The following is a 21,491-nucleotide window of genomic DNA, read 5'->3' as shown; positions in this document are numbered from 1 at the left end:
CATTTTTGTAAACTACATAAAAGGCAATCATGTTGCTGGGATGCAGCAATATTTTTGTGTAGTTATTGTTGGATCATTGAGTTTGCAAGATCTCACAACAATGCTAGCATTTATATATGTTGTCAAATTTTCATCGTTTTGGGTACATCGTTTTGGGTACAAAATGTTGTTCCCAAAGAAATAATTACCAGTCACTGCCGACCCTATTATTGCTGATGCCTTCCCTTACCGAAATTACCATACATCAAAGAAACATCAAACACACATGATGTGTACATCAATAAAATATCATTTATACATAAAAAGCACATGATGTGTACATCAAAGACACATAATTGTGTGACGATATACACATCAAAGTAATAACTTGAAAGTATTTAGTTTCCTAGAGATACTGTTCAAAATAATAATATAAAGCTCTAGTTTCATGTACTGCACTACTACTGTCTGTCATCAGTTTGTGGAAAATCTTTTCTGATGTCACTAGACAAAAATATTGAAATTTTCCATTTAGGTTCCCATAATGATGATACTTGTAGATACCTGTCTGAAATATGGCATAATGTGCAAATACTTTATATTTTCTTTTATAGCAATATTTTTATTTTACTGAGAGTACAAGTACGGATATTATAATTTTTAGAAGCTCCCAATATGCTGTATTGGTGTCAATATTATGCTAAGTTATTGGTTAAAAATGGTAAAGATAAGTTTACAAGCTCTTCACAGATTAAGATAAGATCTATCATTTTATCATAATAAATGCACAGCAGCCAACTGTACTAGATTTTCCCTTCTTAAGATCAACTGCATGGTAGAATTTGAAGCATTATATGGCCTGGACAGACAGAATGAAAACATAATACGTACTGATAAATCGGAGATCACAAAACAAACTGACATACAGTTGTACGCCTTGGCAAAGGGGTAAAAAGAGAATCAAGACAAGGAACATTAAGACACTGCTATCTTATGATAGAGATCTATAATGATGCTTTGAAACAACCAACAACTTGTGAGTCTATGGGTATATTTGACACTACGATGCAGATTAACATCAAAGCATATTCCAAATGCTTAACCAGTGATATTTTATGATACTTTCCATTCAGACTAAATAACTGCTTATCTTAAAACACAGTGGTTTCTTTCCACAGACAATATAAATGAAAATTGTGTGGTTATCTCTACTGCGCATCCATTGACTGTGAGAGACAATAATTCATCCAAAAAAGAGGAAAATGACAAAATATTTGATAGTTCATGTGGTACTTCAACTTAATTATTTGGATATTGTAAATCATACTCTATTTGAGACCCTGGGTAAGGTTATCTCAATTGTTTGCCTGGTATTTGAAAAAAATACATCCTATAAAGGTTGGCATGTATACAAATTGGCAACAGTGGAAGTGCCTCACTTACGTCTTTCTGCTGAAGGAGATAGTTACACTTACCTTTGTGAGAGCTTCTATGTTTGCGTTAGCACCAATGAGAATCTCTGCAACATCTTTATGGCCAAATTGGGCAGCCACGTGCAGGGCAGTGGCCTCATCCTGAAGAGTGAAATATGAAAACAATGAAGTACAGGTATTTGTATCAATAGTTATGGTAATAAATTCAGAAGCCATCAACAATATAGATCACTGGTATTATGGTGATGGACAAAAATTCTACAAATGAAATTATGTAGCATGATTATATAGGAACTAGTCTTTTTTGAACTCTTTATAAAATGTAATGTTACTTAGTAGGCACAATCCCTCTGTGCAATGAATGATATACTGTTGCATTAATTGTGGTTATTTTCTATTCAAGAAAATTTAATGACAAAAAAAATAATTGTAAAAGTAAACAAAGATACAAAGCAACTCATTTCCCTTTGGCCAGAAAAAAATAGCCTACAAATATTTTCTTGATGAGTCAAGAGAGCACAAATACATGATGACAGATCAAGATGGCAAGCAAGAGTATTTTGTTGACTCAGAGATAGTATCTTCATAGGCGTTTTGTCACAATGATATATTACGCAAAATAGAGTCAAGGATACTTTATCTTTCATAGATGGTGATTACTTTAGTTTGGATTGCTATGCACTTTGCTAGTTTAATATTAGAACAAACCATTATAAGATTGAACAATTTCACTGTTGTTTTATCTTTGTTGGACTCTAGGAAAGCATTCCTCATAGTTCAGCCAGCTTTCTATTTTGATATTTGAAAATAGTGACACAACGTGTTTAATTGTCTCCTCCCTCTTTTAGTATGACAAAAGGCACTCAATAGTCTGTCTGTCTGTTTGTATGTAAATGACAATTATAAACATAGGGCCATAGTCCCTGAAGCTACTATAGACATGGATACAAAATTAAGTACTTCCTGACTGTATGAGATTATCTCACTACGGTCATCCTGGGGACCTGTAAACTAAATATTACAGCAGTCTGACCAGTGGTTTTGAAAAAACAAGCGACCCAACAGTTGACAGCACCCTGCTGTGTTATGTAGAGAATACCTTTTTGTTACACATGTATTGATGAAGAAGGTGGATGTCTTTGATAGCTCATTTCAGGATGGCCTGACCAAAAATGGCAAAATTAGCTGCAAAAATACAAAATTGAAGATTTCATATATAAGATTAAGATAAAGCCTAGGAACCTGTATACCAAATATCAAAGCTATCAGATGAGTAATTTTGAGAAACAAATATTTTGACCAAAAATGGCAAAAATTGACCCAAAAATACAAAAATTGAAGATTTAATCAAATTTCAATATATCACACTAAGACAACCCCTAGGAACCTGTATACCAAATATCAAAGGCATCAGACAAGTAGTTTTTGAGAAACACATTTTTGACCAAAAATGGCAAAAATTGCACCAAAAATACAAAATTGCAGATTTCATCACATATTCAATATATCATATTTGATTCATCTGTAGAAACCTGTATACCAAATATCAAAACTGTCAGACAAGCGGTTTTGATTAAATAAAGTTTTGACCAAATATGAAAAAAAAAAATTCCTTAAAATACAGATTTGCATATTTCATCCCAATTCGAACAAATCAATCTTGGGTTATCCCTAGGGACCTGTATACCAAATAACAAAGCTGTATGACCAGCGGTTATGAAGAAGATTTGTTACCAAAAACGCCTTTTTGGCGCTAATTGGCATATTTTCAACAATATCAACAAATTAAAAAAATAGTTTCTCAAAATCATATTTTTCATATACACAACAAATATCAAATCAGTAAGTACTGCCGTTCTCAAGATATTTGAGTGGACGGATGCCTCACAAACGGACATACATACATACATACATACAAAAAGCGAGCAGTTCTCTCTGTGGCCTCTCCGCTAGGCGACTGATGCTGTATGTTGTGGGTTCGTACCGATTGAAAACTAGCCATATACATACATACAGCCAGACGCCGGACGGATACCCATCCCAATAGCTTCTATAGACTATAGTCTATAGTAGCTAAAAATTAGGAGAAAATGAGCAGGTTTTTTGAGAGTATATTGTAGGCATTGATATTTAATTCCAAGAAAGCACTCCTAAAAGCATTGCCTTCTCTAAATTTGAGTGTTTTAAAATGATGAGTTTAGATGTACATGATACAGCTCACGCTGCAATTTATGTTAATCCTCAACATTCATTTACAAGTCTACATGTAAGTGTACGAGGGTATCGTCCACCTCCTCTTACACACATTTGCCATGCTTAAACAGATTTGTTTATAACCAAATATCCCCTTAAGCAATTGTTCAATTTTTGATCTTAACAAAGTCACTCGACAAATTATTCAATCTCCTACTTAATGAACCCAATGTTATTGCATTTTAAAACAACAATGTTAATATTATTTACTCTAATTAGGGAAAAGTCAAATTGTTCGAGCAAAATTTCAAATCAAACAAAGTCAGCTATTTTTACAGTGAATATTTTAAAAATATCAGACTGAGCAACTGTCTCAATGACCAACTTTTCGAAAGCTATTTTGCCACACAGGAAAGATGATGATTTTTCTGAATTGAAATACGTGATAGAAACAGCAGGTTTTAGATTTTTTTTGCTGAACTTTGTTGATATTTAAATGATTAACAGTTAATGTCAGTGCCTGCCTTACTAATGATACAAGTAGCTATAGCAGACACCAGGTTTGTTTACACACTGCTGCCTGTAGAATGTTCCAAATTGTTGACCTAGCTTGCAACATACATTTACTGTGGGAAAGTCAATGTTTTACCAGGACAAAATTTGTATACATCTGTTTACTTCCTAAATCAGACCAATTTTACAGCAACTCTTTCTTTAGTCAGTCAAAATGAGTGAGCAACCCTTTGCTTACATGTCATCGATAGTTCACATATTTGATTCAACATTGGTGCTGGTTTTAAAAAAACATTTTTTCGTTAAGCTCACACAAGCAATTTCATTTACCTAAAATAACTGGAATTTATGCATCTTAACTTGAACTATTCTTCCTTGAACTTGAACTATTCTCACTGTTTCTTTATTGATTATTATTTGTGTTTACAAAATGCTCATATTGAACTTCAGTTGCATCACTTGACTTCATGCAGCCATCAGTATCACACACTGCCTGCTATGGTGCATACCGGTAGATTTCATTTTTCCTATTTTTTTCTCGCCAAACAAAACATCCTAAATGATTCTGGATTCTGGGTTTAAACTGTACCGGTAGCACTTCTTTTGTCATAATATCATTACTGTGTCACAGACTGCCTGGTATGGCACAGCATAGTCTGCTACCATATTGCACTGATCTACACCAATAATGAGATGTAATTTTTCCCTAATCTGGTATTTTTGTCTTTATTCTTTTCTTAATATTTCTTTACGCTCAAAATTCATTTTTTTTCTCGCAAACAAAAAATCCTAAATGAACCTGCGTTGAAACCGTTGAACTACTTTTGGAATAATATCATTACCCTGTCAGCTAATTGCCAATAATTTATTTTCTTTGGTCACTTGAGAGGAAGAGCATTCCAACTTACGTAAGAGGCAAATACTGAATGATCCCTCGGTCTACACATTTATACCTTCCACAAGGTTTTTAGAAGAATTACAAAGACCGCATAGACACGTACTGGCTCAACACTAATTCAACTGACTTTGAGCTGGTGTTTATGAAAATTATGCGTAATCCCTTCTGACTATACAGACGTTACACTTGTGTGTTTTCATTGTTTTGATGATTATTCCAACAGTCCATAGAAATACTGATTTTTACAACTTGACTTTTTAGGTCTCAGTATACATTATATATGCAGCGTCTTGATCCCTGTTGTTGTAGAGGTAACCATACAGTATGAGGAAACTATACAGTATGAGCATATGGTCTACAGTATGCAAATACTCGCTCAAGCGTAAATTGGTAATTCAGGCATTTGAGTCTATGTATGCAAATATGAACCTCATTTGGCAACAAAACTAAAACTTAAGGAATCTGAAAATTCGCCAAGTGGATGTAATTTATCAGACATCAATAATTTTAACTAAATTTTTACGAAATTTTACATCAGGACACAAATTTCAATCATAGGAGAAATACTGGCTTCCATGTTCTTTGTTTACATTGACAGGCACATCGAATATCAACGCAAAAATGTTCCAACACACTAAAATTAATGTCATAGACACAGGCTGTGGTGAAATGGAATGACCGACTTATGCATGTGATAATACTTAATGAAATGCATGGTTTGATTAAGGGCACTATTGGACTATATAACTCATGATATAGCTGCAATTTAGAAGCATTTATACTGCAATTTAGAAGCATTTATACTCTCCAATATGAGACTCTATATGTAATCCACTGCATGCTTTGTTAACATAAATAATTGCATGAACTTGGAGCCTTCTAAAAACTAGAAAATATTTCCATTGAATCAATTGAAAACATGCAACTTTTTTATGTAATTCACAAGTATTCAACATCATTCAATGCATTTATTAAATTTTAAAATATCATGAAGAAACCTAACATAAATAGAAATAAAATTTCATTCTAAATTGTTGTTTAATAACACGTTCAAGCTGTTAAGGGAACACACAAGTATTTCCTGTTATGTCTTTGTATAATTTGACACCTGTTTGCTCCAAAGGATAGATAAAACAGAGCCCCTTGGATGGCCATCTAATGATTTGCTGAATATTAAAAGGCCCATTATAAAGAGCCAGTAATGACTTTTTTCTCCAGGTATAAGCAAACTGTGAAATCAGTCAAACAGTCACAATGTGCCATTCTCACAAATCATTTCTGAATACCTGATACCGTTTATTGAGACACTAACAATTACATTCCAGACTCAGCCTCACCTCACAATTTGACAACAAAGTCAAACTAAATGTAAAGATTATCAATACCTTTTCAGCACTAGAAGTTTCTGTGAAAACTCACGTGGAAGTTTATGATCAATAAAATGATCAGCAATTACATTAGTCTCTAAAGAGTTTCAGTTCAGTTAAACTACGAAGTAATCAACTTCCACTTTTGTATCAAGATAATCAAAGTCAGTTCATCAGGAACTGAATCTCTTGAAATTTATATCTAGCACTTAAGAATAATCCAGGCGACTGGATAATTTTGTGCAACATGCAGTTAATATGCTGACATCACAGTATCGTTGAGCGTTAACGAGATATAAATGTTGAAATTTACTGTTTCTCCAAACTCGATTGACGAAAGAAGTACTCGGTTTTCATCATAGCTTTCACCGGATTTTAAAGACTGCCACAAAATAATGCTTCCATGTCGGTTCATGAGTCTAAAGTCTGAAATGTCAACTTTAAATCTCTTGATGTCCCAAGCATTCTGTTTATTAAGTCAGTATGTAGAGTTTTAAGTGAACAACAGCTTCCATCTCAGGCAGAATTGAATCAAGAAATACATTAAAATGGTTTAGCTGTAATAACTGGAAATGGCTTAGAAATATTTCAATAGGGCAGGTATGTTGCATATTGCTGTTTGAAGCATCTTTGAACTGTGATCTTGACATACTAAACCAGTTTACATAAATTTTGTATGGCCGTGAAGGTGGCATACAAAAGTAAACAAGACATTTCGTGTGTTACAGTACTTTGTTTGGTTTGGAAATAGAAAAGTTGGATGCACTGCAAAAAGCTGGACGAGGAAATTATAGATAAATTTCTCAAAAGTAGGCATTAATTCACTATCAAACGTGAACTTTGAGCAACATGCACATTTGAAGTGCATTGGTTGTCAATGGCTCATGCATACGTCAATGGGAATATGTTGTTTATGTTTTGCCAATTTGCATAATTAATGATTTTATCAAAAAAAAAAGATAATTATACATTGAAAACTACTGGACACATTTAGATGAGTCTTGCTACAAATGTTGATCACACCAAGTTATAAAATATTAAGTGTAACATTAAAATAATGCCAATTTGCATATTTAATGAATATTCCTAATTAGGGATATATCAGAATTTTCTAGAGCAAAATTGACAAAACTTAGTATGTATAATGAAGATACTATGATTTAACATTTTGAAAGTCATTTAGCATTTTTACTTAGCCAATTTCTAATTGGAATATTTAATGAACGTTCTTAATATATCTGAATTTACTCTACCAAAATTGATGAAAGTTTCTATGCACTTTGAGGATACTATATGATACAACATTATTGAAGGTCATTAAGCATTTTTACTTCAGCCAATTCATTATTTACATATTAATGAACTTTAATGAACTAATTAGGGACATTTATCTGAATTGACTTGAACAAAATTGACGAAAACTTGCCATGAAAATTGTAGATACTATGATACAACACCCAATTATTGAATGTTTGCAATTGAATGTGTCATAAGTAACAAAGTCAATGCTTGGTGAATACTATTAAACACGTAACTATTGAACATGTCTCCAAGAAATGTGTTTTACTATATTTACTTTTTGTCACTGTTAGCATTTGAAGTGAATGCTAATTCACATTATGTACTCATTTAGTGGACTAGTATCTTGATTTGCACAAGTTTTGATTGACAGTGATACAAAATCATTATAAGCACCCATGGTTGACTTCCTTATGGACCACACACAAGTACTAACTAAAATTGCCCAGAAAACTAATGAGTTTGAAAAATGTAGAGTCATTATACATTTAAAAGGTATTCACTCTGCTTTATAAAGCATTGACATTTCATAACTTTTCATTAATAATAAAAACGCCGCAATATTTGTGTTCTCCGTTCATGTTAATTGTATTGTGTCTCTTTATATAGTATGTGCTCTTCTTTTAATCCAGTATTTAAAGCTAATGGGTGTTTCTACAGAAAAAGAACTTAAAATTGATAAAATATATGTAAGATACAGTATATCATAATGCCAGCTTTGATGTACGGTGTTGATTTGAATATATTTTATCTTTCACCTTTCAATTTCCCTTCTAAAATGTTGTTGTCAAAGAATTTTGATATCAAATCATGACTTCCAATTTATGAATATTCTTACACCTTGCTGTTTATATTTTTTTGTTTTCAGATGCAATTTGTTGGAATATATTTTATACGTAGAATGGTAACTTTTGCCCTCAAATATTTCTACAGCTTGTTAACTATGAGATCTGTCTATTGTCATCTTTTACATCTAAAATATCAAATTTCTTAACAACAAACACTGCAAACAAAAGACTCTCAATTAAGTATACTAAGTTTTGTTATTTGTTCCAATTGTATTCATCAGTGTAGTGTTTAATTCATTGTTTCTCACATGTGTTTTCTGATCACCATAACTGGTAATTAACTTCATGTCTGATCAACACTATGCCTGATATAATCCAATATTTCAACAAATGAATAACAATTATCAATTCATTTGAAATATAAAAGGATAAACTGATCAGAAATTGATTGGTTTGCTGTGATTACATCATAGAAGACATCACATGTAACTGAGCTGCAACACTTTGTTATTGATTTCTCTATGATTCTGATGCTGTTCACATTTCTAAAAAATAGTGTCAATGACACTGTGCTCCCATTTTACAGAAATACTAAGTACTAGTACACACATGACATTGCATTCTTACAGGTTGATTACTAAGAAAATTCCATTGTAAGTCCAAATTAATCTTATACCCCAGCAATATGAAATGCTTCATCTCATAATGACTTTTACATATCTGACAGAAAACAACCCTGGGATCAAGACTATCATGTTTTAAAGCAATCCAACAAACACTTTGGGAGAAACTGATTTTTTGACAAAAAGTGGGAAAAATTGCCCCAAAAATACAAATATGAAAATTTCACCACAATTTGAACAAATCTGACAAAGGCAAACCCAGGGATCATACATACAAGTTTTCAAGGCAATGTGATGAGCGCTTTCAGAAAATAAGATTTTTTGACCAAAAACGGGAAAATTGCCCAAAAAATACAACTTTCAACATTTCACCACAATTTGAAGAAATGTAACTAAAGTCACTATAAAGAGCCTGCATACCAAGTTTCAACCAAATCTGGTCAGTGGTTACAGAGTTTTAGCAATTTGCAGGATTTTTCCTTTTTTCCCCGACATTTGCACATTTTTTACTTTGGCATATTCATTTGAACAAATTCACATCTCCACCCCTGGGTGCACCTGTCCACCAAATACTAAGATGGTAGGTGCTGCGGTTTAGGAGTTTTTAATGTGGACGGACATACATCCGCACATACTAACATACATACATACATACATACATACATACATACATACATACATACATACATACATACAGACAGACAGACAGTTAGACATGCATACCGTACATACATACATTTATTTTTAGCTTTTAACCTCCAACAGCCGCCCAACCTATCAATATCAGCTTGTTCAACTTGATACTACTGCTTATAATAATATAAACAAGAGTTAATTACATTCTAATTAAAGTAAACATGCCTTGCTTATCAAGATTATGTCATTAAAAAAAAAGCATATCTGTCAGGTTATAAAGAATCTTCAGCTGTTTATCTTTATCAGTATTTTCATCCTATTAACCAAGCACATTTTAACTCTCAAATTAACACTGCAAGTAAGTTCTGTTGAATAAGTTGAGACTGTATGTACTCGGAGAAAGCACACTGAAGAGATAAATGTTTGCAACTTAAGAAGTTCAAGGTCATCAAAAGCATTATAAGGAATCATGTAACTCTTTCATTGCACTGTTTACACAGATTGCATAATTGCTATAAATAGAACAGGAGGACTCTTATAGCCCAGCTTTACCATAAAAACCCTATCACTTTGACCACTCTTTTAATTGACCACTCTATTTTTTTCCTCAAAATGTAATTTTATTTTATCCTTATCAAGTTGACCACAACTGGAAATCGGAACTTTCTCTATCTCTCTTTATTTGGCCAACCTATCATGACAAACTATTATGAGCAATTTCTTTTAGATAACATACAGAGAACAATACATGACGGTACAGAATATGTCCGAGTGGGATTCAGGAAAGTTGCCTTTACATGTTTTAATCATCCAAGATGGTAAGCATTTCACTATGAACTGTCAAAAATGTTGAACTTTGTAATAATTCTACACTAAAATTATTTTGGCTTTGTTGATTTCCTAATTAATTCAAATATTTAAAATCATATTAATTATTTTTTTCTGGGTGAATTGATAGGGTTTATACAGTACAAGAGTTACATACAATGTAAGTCAAATTCAGTTATATCAATTACCGTCTAACATTGCATCATTCCTATAAATAGCACCTCAGCCTGGAACAGCACAATCATTATCTGCTCATTCACACTGGCAGTACTTGACTTTAAATGAATGACCTACTACATTTCACCTGTGTACCAAATTTGAAAGCATGGCAAAAAGTACCGCAAATTTGCAAATTTCGCCTTTAGTTCACCAAGTCATCTTCAGGTCACTCCTAGGAACCTGCACACCCAATTAGAAAGTAATGGCATACACAGTTTGAAAGAAGATTTTTTTGACCAAAAATGGCAAAAATTGCCCAAAAATACAAATATGCAAATTTTGCCATAATTTCGATGAATTCTATTTTGAGTTATCACAAGGCACCTGCACGCCACATTTTAAAGCGATCCGACCATTGGTTTAAGAGAAAAAGATTTTTTTACTAAAATGGCAAAAAAAAGAAATAAAATTCATTAAAAATAGAAAGCATCAAATATTGACATCAAATCTATATGTTTAAATGAGTTTGGCCCAAGGTACCTAAAAACCAAATATGGCAATGATCAGATTAGTAGTTCCTGAGTTATTGATTTTTGACCATTTTCGCCCTTTTTTCTACCTCATTTGCATATCCATGAGACTAACAAGTTCATTTTAACAACGGCACATCCAGACCATATATGGCATCACTACACCAAAAATCAGCTTAATAAGTGCAGCGGTTTGTGAGTTTTTGCGTTGGACGGACAGACATCCATACATACAGACAGACAGACAGACAGACAAACAGACAGACAGACAGACAGACACCTCACATACAGACTTTTTCCAACCACATAAACTCCCAATTGTCATATATGTATTGCAAATGGGAGCTAATAAACTGCGATGATGTAGCAACGATAGACAATTACCACCTATACTTGACTAATATGACTGGGCTATAAGAATCAACATTTAACTGATATAATTTATCTTACCAGTGATTGTTACATTTCAATTTGACATGATGTAAATAATGATCAGCATAAATTTTAATAATTTGCAATTGATGTGTCATAAGTAACAAAGTCAATGTGTGATGAATATCTTTTCAAACACTTACTGATGTAACAGCTTCAATGTCAGCACCGATACCAAGTAGATATTTCACCACTTCACTGCAACCACCCTCAGCAGCATTTATCAGGGGTGTTTTATTGACCTATAATTGAAGAGTAAACAGATAAATGTGTGTTCAATGTATGAGGTATACACTATCAACATATAACAGAGTTCAGAAACAGAGTTCAGAAACTTGATCTAGGGGAGGAATTATATTGAACAGTTAAAATTGATCAAATTAATGGTCTTGATGCAGTGCTGCGCACTTCTGCGTAGTTCATTAATCTTATCATTTCCATGAAATCAAGATTTTGATCCAAGTTTCTCCAGAATAGAAGATGATTTAGGTACACATTTCCTGATCAGATTATTGTCTGCTCTTTCAATCTCATTTTGTCACGCTGGGACATTTCTGCCAAAACCTCAAATGCAGTATCTCTAACCTGTGAAATTAATTTTCACTCAACTTGCATTCCAAATATTAAACACACTGACTCTGATCACATGTACATTAAATATATTTGTGTTTATCAGCTAGGTCTTCTCCGTGAGAGTTGAAAACTGCTATTGAAATTTGAAAAAGTGTCAATTACATAATCCCATGTTGATCGCTGCAAATTAAAGTACAAACTATCTATACCAAACTATGACTAATTAGCTTGATGTACCGTAGACAGAAGAAATTCAAACTTTTGAAACTGGGAGATAAGCAATTTGATAAGCTAGCTCCTATTCTCATGTACATATGACAACAAAGGATTTAAAATTCTTAAAAAGAAATATAAACATTTCAGGTATGGCAAAATGAAGTTTAATGTAATTAACAACATCATAAAGATCGTATTTTTTCAAATAAAGGCATTCTAATCTTAAAGTTGGTCATATATAAGGATAAACTCCAAAAGAATTTTATTCATTCTTTAGAAATTAATTACTTTATTGAAAATATACTTACCTGTCCTTTGACTTCTTTGTCCATACCAAGAGTTTCAATAAAATACTTCACAATATCAAGGTGTCCTTTCCAAGAAGCAAGATGCACTGGCATTTCATTCTTCTGCATGTGAAATGAAATATTGTTATTGATGTCTTATCAATTTGAAAGTAATTTTAAAGGAATTGTTTAGCCCAAAATAATGACAAGCTGCATTGCATCTTAAATACATTAAACATTGTACTTCAAATTGTTAATGATGTAGAGCTTTTGTGAGAAGAGATAATATTGCAAAAAATGAACATAATGCCATGAAACTTATTAAAGATACAAGTTATCTTTTCTGGTCTACAATACCTTTGAAATCCATGTGTAATATTGGTCAACTAGAATATTGACATTAGTTAACTGGCACTCTTTTTCTTTGAATGATTCCACAGAAATTATCCGAAAATCATTCAAACATGAACTAGCAAAGAGGTATTTTAAAGAAACTCTAAGAAAATACAGCTTATTACTTTGCCTACTCTTTATTTGTATATTTCAATATGGTAACCTGACATGTACACACAGCTATGACAATATTATTACTTTAAATACACACTGAGATACAGTATGGCCTGTTTTTTATCAATCTCCATTACAATACTTTACATCAAACTTGCTAAAAGCTATCTTTATGGTTTACAAGAACTTTGAAATCTATTTTACACCTAATGTACCGGTAACAGCTAAAAGATTGTCATTCGTTCACTGGCACTCTTTTCCTTTGAATGTTAACATGTGAAGTACCAGAAAGTCACAATTTGCACATTTCTAGTTCAATGGCATGTTTCTGGATTACCAAATTTAGTTGTAAAATGTAGAAAATTAAGAATCGAACAATTGATGCTATTCTTTTTAAGAATACTAATTTTGGTAAACAACACAAAGGCACTGATGTTGCTAGACTGCAGCGATATATGTTGTGTAATGTTGTTGCTTTTGATATTACAAGATCTTACAACAATACTAGCAATTTTTTAAATGTTGACAACTTCAACTTATTCTTGGCAATTTTGTAATAACATTGATTCCAATGAACCATTTGCCACAGTACTTGGCATTATTAATTCCCTACAGATAATATTAAAAATAATGACATACCGAGTAATAAGATTAGCCTAATTGAGATAACTTTGTTGTTGTTTGTGAAAAGACATATTTTTCCATACTGCTGTATATAATCATCATTCTGGAAAAAACCTATCTTCAATGTCAGTGGCTGAAATTTAACTTTTCCTTTTGTTCCTTGTAATAACCTTGCTTGTAGATATGAACCTTAAATATGGCATATTGTTAAAAACATTGGATTTCTATAGCACTAATTTTTATTTTTGCCTAAACAGAGAGTAAAACTACTAAGATACACTGTTTTGTATAAACATTATGCTAAGTGTTATATCAATCAACAATGGTAAGTATAATTTACAAGTTCAGTGTTGTCCTTATATTTAAAAGTAGCCAGGTAATTTAAGAAAGTAGGCAGGTGCTGTGAGTGAGTGTAGTGAACGATGGGGGGAGAGCACGAGGGGGGGTTGAACCCCCTCTTGCAAGGCGAAAAATGAAATTTTGAGTGGAAATGTTGTTCTCTGGTGGCATCTGAGGTGACATTTGACATTAGAGGTGGAATCAGGCTGTTTAGTGATTGATAGAACTTCGTCATCTAATGTTTGAGAGAAATATAAAAATAACTAAATTGGAACCCAGGACTCACTCAAAAAATGCTAAAAAAAATTTAATCTGAAAGAATATATGATAAGTACAATCTACTTTTAATTAATACTAGTGACTATAACCCCAGACTCACTCAAAAAAAATGCTTAAATTATAATGAAAATGATCAGCATTTCCGTTAACGCAAAATTTTGCGTATTTTACGAAAAATTGTTCTGAAATACACAAAAAATCATGACTGCGTAAACTTATACGCATTGAGAAATGCTGCCCCGTGACACGAACGTACCGTACTTGGCCCGCACTACATTGCCTGAACGTGGTTCAATGCAGGACAAAAAAAGAACATATGCACCTGCTTGCAAGTGACAGTTATCATGATATTGCAACATTTTAGACTTTGGCAGATCGCAACTCTTTATGAAACATTGTATTTCATCATCACAAAGCATCATGTCAATCAGTTCTGTAAAGACAATAACACTACAGAATTTGATGCAAAAAATTTGAGAATCGATTGAGTCTACGTTGTTGGTAACACATTACTGTTAATGGTCATTACGTTGCGTGTTAGGTGGGGAAGTGTTTACGGGTGACGATTTAGACTCTGTCGGGTTGCATTCTTGAGAGGTCCCGCTGGACTTTGATCAGTATCTGCTTTTTGTTGGCCCTTTGAAAACACTAATTCCATAGTCAGAAAGTATTTTCTTTGAACATGAAGTCATATAGGCTGCTCAACAACCATGGATGCATTACGGCATTGCCAGCGTTCAGCTACGTATATCTTGAAGCCCCCCAGGTTATTGTTTTTTGTTAAAAGTGGAAATTTACCCTCAGTTTTGGAATATTAAACTGATATGGTCATTGAAAGGCTTTCGAGTCAATTTTATTCACTTTCACTCACTGGCTAACGAACAGCCGTGTACTAAAATACCGGAAGTGACGTCGTCAACTTGGTCATTGAAGCAGTCGACGTGTGCAACTCCCGGTGGTGGCAGTCCCCGGGTTGGTGGGTACCAATGCGCGTTACCAAATTCACGGAAAAGGGGGTGTTTTTCTTAAGTCATCTCGGAGATTCTAGGTACATGAAATCGAGAAAAAGGGGTACTTTTTCAGAGTAACCTCCGAGATTAGGGTTAGTCCTTTCATAATCTCCCTAGGACACTAAATCTGGTCTAGTCTCACTCACAAAGAAAATGAAAAACAGTACCGTACGTTCCAAACGGATAAGGAAGATGATTGTGTATGAATGTGACTAAAATCAGGTGAGAACAAACATTTGTGATGTATGTACATGTATACAAAGTCAACCTCCAGGGTCAATCCTGGAAGTCGACATACTAACCTCCTAAATTTCGAAAATAAGGGTATGTATTTTACAGCTAATTTCTCCCAGATTTGCCACAAATAGGGGGTGTTTTTTTCAGAAATATTCTAGGAGAGAGGGTACTTTCAAACTTGGGTAACAAGCATGGTTACCCACCAACCCGGGACTGCCACCGCCGGGGTGCAACTGTAAGCATTTCCACTTACAGTGTATAGAATGGCTACAGAATATAGGGGCCAAGCACTCGGTGTCGATGTTTAAGTCGAGCAGAAATAAAGTTTTCTGCGAATACAACTTTGAGAAGGGCTGCTTTTAGCGAAAGTTGCAAGTCCAACTACTGAACTACAAGCCTAAAAGAAAACTGCCCGGGGCATATCCAGCCCCAAGTGCTTTGCTTGTACATATGGGACTGTGCGTACGCTCAGGCACTAGAAACGGAACGCTGTAGACAGGACCACTGGTTCTAGACTAATCATGGCTACATCAGGGTGTTCTGTAACACATTAAAAATGCTTGCACTTTTAGAATTAATGTCGATCTCTTTAGAGCATTGGCATTACTTCGGTGTGGCATGATTTCACAGCGATTGGGTTGACAATGACAGGCATGATTGATCGCAGAGAGTAATTTGAACTTCGTCATCGGAGTTAGAATAGTCACTTTCCGAACTCGAGTCGCTGTAACTTTCTGACGATGTCAGTCTTGGATCATCGATTGCTCGTTCAGGTTTGAAGTTATTACCGATTATCTTCGCCATTATGATTTTCAGTCGAGCGCTGAGGTTTGCGTACCGCGTACGCGTACTCGACTTGGCGTAGAAGAGCTTTGTTATAAGTGACCTCGCTTTGAACCCGCTGTGACTATCAAGTTTGATACGTCACTTCCGGTTTCCGTGCGTTCAGCTTGTGGCCACTGTGCTAATATGCACAAGTGAAAGTGAATGAAACCAACGCTATTTAGTTTATTTTTCACTAAATAACGACCTGATTACCTAAGAAAGTCTGGGTAAATTTCCCCTATAACAGAGCATGCGCATTACAGGAAAATCCCCCAAATTCTACAGAAAAGACTGCCCAACTCACTTCAGATACCGATTCCTACCATACGCATTTTTATACATTTTATGCAAATAAAAACTAAGTTGCGTAAAATCGTACGCAAGTTTTGAAATTGTAACGGAAACGCTGATATGATAAGTACAATCTACGTTAAATTAATACTTGTAAGTATTCACCATCATGGCCTACCTACATAACTGTTTATATTGTTTTCATTATGATATTTAAAAATTGATATCCAATTCAATCAAAAAGAGTTAATTAACTTAGGGACCGTGACGTCAAAATATGATGTCGGATAAAAAACTTAATTCTTAAAGCGCAGTGGTCGTCGCGCTGCGCGTGCGTGATTTTTTTTGTTGATAAACATAATTTTTGTAAACATAAGTCTTCTCAACTTCAATAGGAGTGAGATGAGAGCAGTCCCCCACTTTGTTAAGCCTTTGTAAGACTCAACATCATGCAATAGTAAAATATTAAGATCGGAAACGAACTTCAGTGGTGTATTTCGATCTATAAACTCGTGTAGAGCTACGAACATTGGGACACTACACTCAGCACATTATGTCGCTGAGTTTACTGCACGCAGACACAGTGAACAAAAAGGTTTGATTGCGCGATCACGCTGGTGTACACAATACTATGTACAGTACAGTGAAAATACATTACTAAAATGATCAACATTGCCTATGTATGTAGACCAGCAACAAGCACAATGCCTAACACAAAAATTAAACTCAAGAACATGATCGGCAAGCCAGAGCAGGACACGGGAGATGTTGTTGGGAGACGGTCACCGCGTTGACGTACACGGATATAGAGAATCCGGTCCCACAACGTACCGGCCCGCTACGACTTGGCCCACAACCAACAGTTGATCACCATGTCTTACTATTCCTAGTATTACGTGGTAAGAAATAGTAAAATGACAGAAACAATAAACAAACAAGACTAGCTGGTGTAGGCCTACCGGTGCTGGGCAAACTTCGTTGTTGTACCTCCTGATTGCCGGGTAGGTCTGAATCCTCTTTCAAGTGAGATAACCCCCACATAACAAGAAGACCTATGAAAGGTCCTTCGCTTGACTTGATACCTGTACTCGGAATTCTCGTTTGCACCCCCAAATGGGGTAAACTTTGTAGTTGAGTTGGATTCTCCACAGCCGAGTGTAGCGCGTCATATACCCGGTTTGACACGGACGTTCATACAGACCACGGAACGGAACAGATGCAGAGATGCTTCTTGCTGCAGCGGGCATTGCTCTGCGAGCTGTAGATTTCTGTAGTTTGGGTTGTTGTCTTTGTACTCCTGTCGGGCCTCTTGAAATGAAAGCTCTCATCCTTGCTAGCGATGTCGAAAACTAGAGCCCCGTCGTTGATAGCCTGTTGTCGTATACATGCGTACGTCTAGCTCTATGGCGAGCGATAACAGTAGCTGAGCCCCATCCAACTAATTCAAGAAAATCATGAGCAAATGTGATCTCAATCCAGCGTGCAATCATTGTTCAATATTCAGAAGATATTTAACTTAGATTAATTGACCTTTATTGCGTGTTACATTTTGATAGTTGGTATGCTTGTGACAGATCAGCCGCCATTTTAACAAGCGGCAATATCGCAAACATTACAATCAACCCGCAACATGTGCGGCGTTCTTGGATTTGTTTACAACAGAGGGGGACCCCCTCAGGAGGATGCGCAGCGCGACGACCACTGCGCTTTAAGTTTTGCCCACTTCTTGAAACTTATTTGATGAATATCTATCAGATGTTCCCATTACTTCTTTACTGTGATAATTCCAATCATACTTAAAACACAATCAGGATGGAAAATTGAAAATAATGAATAATTCAGTTCTAGTTCATTTTTAAAATCTAGAAAATGCGTTGGTATTGTTCTGAAAACAAGATTATCATACTCGTAGTGACATTGGCAGCCTGCACGGCAGCAGAAAACTAGCTTGCCAGTCTCATGAACTTCGAATCGTCGATCGAAATCACATCTTTTCGGTGCTTTTCTCTCACAAATTCAGCCAAATTTAAGTTTTTCATACATAGGCTTTCTTTGGGAAAAAATATTCCATCGGCAAGGTGCCAGGACTTGGCCATCACAACATTTCTTTTTGACACCATCGTTAAAGATGACCTAAGATGACCATCATCCTAGTCAAACCAATGACGCTGCTCGTAACAAAGGCAACACCATAGGCGTATGAATCAGCCAATCACACTATTTATTATGATATAATAACAAGTAAAAGATCAGGCTCAAAAGCTACAAATGGGTATTTAGAAACTGTTTTATGTTTGTGCACTTTCAAGTGAGCGAAGGGGTCGCGAAACTGCTAATGGTAAGTGTGCCGTCTGACAGCTGGCAGTGTGATCCGAAATGATGGTCTATAAAGGTAATCTAATTACATTAAAAGTAGCTAGGAAGAAATGCAAAGCAGGCGGGTTATTACCCATCTTCTAAGGTCAACACTGCAAGTTTATTACAGATTCAGATAAGAACTAGAAGAATGAGTGAATAATAATAATAATAATAAATGTACTGCAGATGCAACTTCAAGTAAGACTTTCAAAGCATGCCTCTTTTAAAAACAAATGATGAACCACAGAATGGCCGTTTTAGATCTCAAGACAAACTCATAACAGCTGTATACCTTGGCAAAATGGTAAAATGAGAATCAAGACCAGGAATACTAAGACACTACCACCTTGTGATAGAGATGCTTTGACAAAACCACCAACTTGTGAGTCGATTGTATATATGAGAGCATTACAATCCAGACTGACACCTCAAGTCACATTCCAAATGCTTATTATAACCAACGACTGAATAATAACGCTTCAGATATTTTCTTTACAGGCTAAATCACTGCAATATTATGCTGTTTGTTTAAATGTTTCAGATCTTCTTCATGTGCAATTCTCTGACACACCTTTACCAATGATGTTAGAGCTTATCTGAAAATGCCGAAATTGTCCAGTTCTCTCTACAACACATTGTTTGACTCTGAGAAGATGATAATTTATCAAAAGATATAATTGACAGATGGCAATTTTGTGAGATTTCATGTGTGACTTCAACTTTAATTATTTGCATATAGTAAATCATATTCTATTTGAGACCCTGGTAAGGTTATCCCAATTGTTTGTATTGGGGAAAACATCCTTAAGGTTGGCATGTATACAAATTGACAGTTGGCATGTATACATATTGGAAAGAAATGGAAGTGTATACATCACTTTCTGCTTGAAGATATAGTTACACTTACTTTTGTGACAGCTTCTATGTTTGCCTTAGCACCAATGAGAATCTCTGCAACATCTTTATGGCCATTTCGGGCAGCAAAGTGCAGTGGAGTATAGCCATCCTGAAGAGTGAAATATGAAAACCATGAACTACAGGTACCTGCAGAGTTAATTCTATGAAATGCTCTTGCGCAATTCGTGCAATAAAATCTAGAATGGTCCTCATTTCACCGTTTGATGCACCACAAAGGGCGCAACATTATATGCATGGGTCGATCACACAGAGTTCACATAGTTCATACATTGGCACCCAGAAGGTCATCACCTCAGTCATAGTGTGATATGTAAAACGATTCAGTTACCCATCGACCTTTGTAATTCATTACCCAGTACAGCATACACATGTACGGTGGTGCATAGGAAGCTGGACAGAAAGGACTGATGTTAGGGCAACAGTGTATTGGAGCTGTGCAAATGCATGTGGCATGGCAGATTTTTACACCTTACCCATTCAGCGTGCACTGCCATTGGTTAAACACGACTCACGTGACATGTAAAAGAACTTGATGATGCCCTCTGCGAATGCGATGATGCCCTCTGCGAACTTGATGATGCCCTCTGCATTTGATATTACATGGATTACGTCATTTTACTTACTGCGCATCCTTTCTGCGCGCAACAAATTGTCGTTTGCTTGTACTTGCAGTCGGCAACTATGCGAAACGTCACGCAGAGCTGTCATCGGCACAGTTAGATGATATTTGATGCAAGTAAACAGCAAACGAACGAAAATGACAACAACGAATGCAATTTCTGTGTTCACCGACTATGCAAGCAACAAATTTGGACACGCCACCGAGGAGATCGGCTAACTTTCATCGGCAACCCTAGACTCGGCACTGACAACATTGTACGCTGAGGTACGGACTCAGAAAGGCGAACTGTACTCGAAGAAGTCTTTGTGTTTTTGTGTCTTTGCATGTTTGCTTGTTCGGTGTAATAAAAATAATAACACATGAGAGCTAGGGCAACATCACGATTTTTTGCCTGCCCTCGGGCTGGTGGTCATGATCGAAATACTGATGATGCCCTCGCCTACGGCTCGGGCATCATCAGTATTTCGATCATGACCACCATCCCTTGGGCAGGCAATAAATCGTGATATTGCCCTCGCTCTCATGTGCTATTATTAAATGTAATTAATATTAACAACGGCACTAGGGAAAGGCTAATCACTCAGATTTTTAACACCAGTATAGTTGAGCCGAGCAGAGCTCTTGTGTAACTAATCATCTTCCATGTCGCTGTTAGTCTTTGCAATGTTTTTACTAGTTATACAACAACTATTTATTTACAATAGATGCTTAAGGTGGAGCTGCATAC

At 35.2% G+C, this 21,491-nt stretch overlaps 1 long non-coding RNA gene across 1 annotated transcript; it reads right to left on the bottom strand.

Moving 5' to 3' along the window:
• Nucleotides 1–11,796: 11,796 nt before the first annotated feature.
• On the bottom strand, nt 11,797–20,570 carry LOC139124204 (uncharacterized). The gene is made up of 3 exons (XR_011549885.1): nt 20,132–20,570; nt 12,776–12,877; nt 11,797–11,920 (listed from the first exon to the last, which is right to left on the bottom strand). It is a non-coding gene; the product is annotated as an uncharacterized lncRNA (long non-coding RNA).
• Nucleotides 20,571–21,491: the final 921 nt, after the last annotated feature.

This window comes from Ptychodera flava (assembly GCF_041260155.1).
Source record: "Ptychodera flava strain L36383 chromosome 23 unlocalized genomic scaffold, AS_Pfla_20210202 Scaffold_23__1_contigs__length_28996876_pilon, whole genome shotgun sequence".
Taxonomy (NCBI): domain Eukaryota; kingdom Metazoa; phylum Hemichordata; class Enteropneusta; family Ptychoderidae; genus Ptychodera; species Ptychodera flava.
The sequence above is the reverse complement of the archived record's forward strand: the minus strand, read 5'-3'. Positions and strand labels throughout refer to the sequence as shown.